Source organism: Lygodium microphyllum, chromosome 23, assembly GCF_053477565.2.
Source record: "Lygodium microphyllum isolate KBCC chromosome 23, Lygodium_microphyllum_v1.1.10, whole genome shotgun sequence".
Classification (NCBI taxonomy): Eukaryota; Viridiplantae; Streptophyta; class Polypodiopsida; order Schizaeales; family Lygodiaceae; genus Lygodium; species Lygodium microphyllum.
The window spans coordinates 55,931,304-55,935,864 of record NC_141157.1 but is presented as its reverse complement, the minus strand read 5'-3'; positions in this window follow the sequence as shown (position 1 = coordinate 55,935,864).

The following is a 4,561-nucleotide window of genomic DNA, read 5'->3' as shown; positions in this document are numbered from 1 at the left end:
GCATGAAATTTCAAAGATGAACCACTCTACTACTATTCTAGTGGTTAATTTAGTTCAATCTTGTGTGAGTCAATTGTGTAGTCTATATGCAGCAATGTTAAGTACTAGCCCTAAAGTGACTACTTGCAAACTTTGAATCATAGGAGTGAAATCATTTGAAGTGCTCAAGAGGGTAATCAAATTGAGTGCTCTAATCTCATTTGTTATTGTATGATTGGTGGCCCACAATCAAGTCTAAATCAATACCTCTCATTTAAAAGTTTTGTTTCTCAATGGATTGAACAAAAAATGTCCCACATTTTATATACATCATATTGATTTTGATTATAAATTTGGTTTTTAAAAAATTAGAATCCAATAAAATATCAAGGTTTGATACCTAGAAAATCACCAACTGATGGTGCTCTATCTTACATAATTGACTATCTATCCAACACCATATACAAGAAATTGGCTTAGATAGCCATCAAAATAACATATACAAGCAAGTGGTTTAGCTGATGTCATATATTTTATTTCATGAAATATAATTACATAATTGAGAAATTACTCTATAAAGACTTATTACATTTGATAGAAAAGTATACATATCATACAATAATCTTCAATGACAATGGATAGCCACTTAATTAGGGGGTACAAATTTTGAGTAAGAAATGTCTAGAAAGGAAAAGTGCACTTACTATACAATGGGGCTTCCCTACATTAGGGGATAACAAAAGTGACCAAAAAATGTTTTGAGGATTTAGTGCATGTGATATCAATTTCTTTTTATACTCACTATCTTGATATTCTCTCAAGAAGCTTTACATTACTTGTGTGTGGACAAATGGAGATTAAATCAACTTTTTTTTTCTTCTATGTATGCATGAAAAGCTTAATGATGATGAGGATTTGTATGACCACCTTTGCAAAGTTTTCCAAATGGCTAGGGAAGGAATTAAGATGAGAGAGGGATGTGTCTCTCACAAAAAGGGTGGATATGATAGTTGCAATGCATGTCAGTTAACACATCAACAAAATCCACATTGCATGATGTCACAAGCTAACCACTATGGCTTATAGACCACTATAATTGGCTATTCATGTGGAAGTATTGACTTAAAATCAAAATAAATAAAATATTTGGGAATAATAAAAGCTAGGTGAGGTGGAGACAAGGTTGAGAATGACATGCACCCATTTTGCAATTGTCAACCTTGCCTATTGCCAAAATGCAAGAAGAGTCCTCCACAAATGGATCTCTCTACTTTCATATGTGTTGCAAACATAAAAGCAATACATGAGACACAACTCCCACCCTATTTTTATCTATAGTTAATAACATGACCATGTACCATAAGTGGGGCCACATTTGCAAATCTATGACATTTGCATATTGCCTCTTCCATGCCCAACTATCAAACCATATACCCATAGTCAATTGGGCCATGATGATTAAATCCATCTTTGATGCCTATTGCTTGTTACATCTAACAATTTGACAATGTGCTCCAATCAAAGACTCCTCTTGCACTAGTGTATGTGCTCATTTTCCCAAAAGGAATCCCTTGAATCCAACCTATGCATTAGGATACCCAAAGCTCAATCTCACATTAGTTTCCATCCATGTGCAACTCCATGTTTACAAGCTTCTATTGGCATGACATAAGCCATGCAAAACTGCTAGGGCAGCAAACAACATAAGATGGCATAAGGTAGGTATAAAATCCTAGAATATTTGTCTATTGTACATGGTGAGATAATGTGATGTAATGATGGGTATTAGAAACTCCTTCATAGTGCTAAATAGCACACTTTGTAGGATCTCCTTAGAAGATACATTTGCAACATTTAGAAATGAAGAGTACATCTTCATGATACATTTACAACTTCTTTTTTTGATAGTGTTCTTTTTCCCCCCTATTAGAGTTTTGTGTTAGTTATAACAAGGTCAAGATTATGAAAAGATTTGAGATTGTTTTCATATGTTTGTTGTTGATTAAACAAAACCATGTGGGAGTTTGGCCCACTAAAAGCAATTGCATAACAACTAGTTGGTGATAAAGTACTGATAAAAGATGTGGGGACTCAATTAGTTGAATGAATAGAGTATCAATAGGCCTATCAAAGAGACTAATATCACCATTGATGTGGGTTGGTGGTAATGTTGATTGATTAAATTGTTCATGAGAATCAAATCTAATGTCGCTAAAGGTGGAATAAGCCTTTTAAATTCTTATTGTAGAATGTGCATATTCCTTTGAGTAAAAGAAGCAAAGCTAAGTCTATAATCATGAGTACCTATTAGGGAAGTGAAACTAATCCATGTTTCCAAAATGTGCGTGCTAACCAAAAGAGACTAAGATTCATGTCATAGAAAGCTCTTGAGCAATCAAAGATTTAAAAAAATATCTTTGCCAAAGCTTAAGTTATTTTCAAATGTTTGTTGAAATGTTGACAAGGGTCTATAACTATATGTAACCACAATTGTTAGAGCAAATAGTGCTATACCCATAGAATTTATTTATTTATTCCTCCCTAACTTTGAAGCTCATAGACTCATTGTACAATATGTGAATGTTATGCTCAAAATAACTAATTCATGTTTTATAACTCTTGTGGTAAAACTTTGAATTCCAATTGTTTGATTTCAAGTTGAATACCTTAGCATACACATTGATTAATTATAATCTCTTTAAGTTCTCATTGTTTGTTAATCTATTTATATTTTTAGTATACATTAATTTCCTCCTTGTGCTTTTGAATGTATCATAGCTCTTTAAGATGCATGTACGACAACGTGACAAGTTATGCTGACTAAGTTTTGTTGTGTGAAATTTTTATTTGTTCTCAATACATAAGTGGCATCCTTGTTGACATCAATCCTACAAAATAATTTGTATAAGTACCAATATTCAAGTATAAGTCTCTAGTGTCTTCCTGTTTTTCAACATGAAGATAAAGAAAAAAAACACCTTATATGCACACTAATTACTCACAAAACAGGGGATTTCTTTTTTGAGCGGGGAGGGGCACTCATAAATATGTAGGTATATCACATGGGTTCAATAAAAGGGATATTTCAAATACCATTTTTGCACATTTTTTAGATATAGAAGGGTGTTATATAAAGGAGTTATTCATAGATTGAATAGAAAAGCACTATGTTTTATTTTGGAAGAATTCATATATAAGGGTATTTCTAAATAGGCCTTGAATGCATGCGATATTTAGGGTTTGCATATGATGAATCCTTGAGACTAACTAGAATAAACAATTGAAAACATAGAGCTGGGACTTGAGAATGAAGACATGTCGCATTCTAGATACATTAACTACATCATAATTTTTTAAATGTGCACAATAAAGGGGTTATTTATAGATTGAATAGAAAAGGGGTGTATTTATTTAAGGAGAATTAATAGATAAATGTATTTTTAAATATGCTATACAACGTTTACATATGATGAACCCCCTAAGACTAATTAGAACAAACAATTGAAAACATAGAGCTAGGACTTGAGAATCAAGGCATGTCACATTCTAAAGGCATTAGCTACATCATTTTTGAAGGTACATAAAATTGATAGATTCCTTTGAAGGATAAACACTTTCTTTTACTAAAAAGTATAAGACTTAAAGTGACCCAGTACATTACCCTATTGAATGATGGTCACTTTGTAGGTTCTAGATGTAAATATATTTATATTAGTGGATACATATTTAACACACTTAGGATCCAAAATTATATTACACATTTTTCATTTTCTTTGAGCCCTCACTATTCATATTTCCATCTGTTGAACTTTAGTTCCTTTAAGTTTCTAGCCATGTTGACTTGATATTGAATGAGTTGAATAGGATCATACTCACAAGCTATAGGTCTCCAAAAGTTACATTACACCTAGTTCAAAAATGAGAACTTTATCAAAGATAGAGATATAATACTTAGATTGCCAAATGTTTGTCATGTAGTAAAGAACTTTCTAGGGTCATGTGATATTGGAAAAGCATTGCAAAATGCATAGGTTCTTTATCTGTTAGTGTGCAAGGGGACTTAAACCCAAAATGGGTCTAAATCCTAATTATTAGACTACCATGTTGAATATCTCAATTGTATCAATAACAAATCAAATGATAGGTGGATTTACAATGTTAAAAGACCTCTTAACCATGGCATTGCACTCATCAATTATAGCCTAAAATTATTTTAGGTGTCTAAGGTAAGGTAACTAACATTTTTTGAGGTTAGTAAGGTAAAGCACATCCTATTTATCCTTTAAAAGAACTAAAAAGAGATGTGATCATGCATGTATATGTGTGTGTGCATGTGCATGTACATACATGCATTATATGTATGTTTTAAAGATCTAACATGCATGCACACTCACATTATATTATACATATACATAAATGCACATACATGCTTATCCATGTCCAGGTAGATGTATGCATGTGCACATGCACACATAGAAAAGCACACACACAATGCATGCACACATGTGTGCACATGCTCATATACACACACATACATACGCACACAACATGCATATTTTTTTTTTTCAAACTTGCATCGATC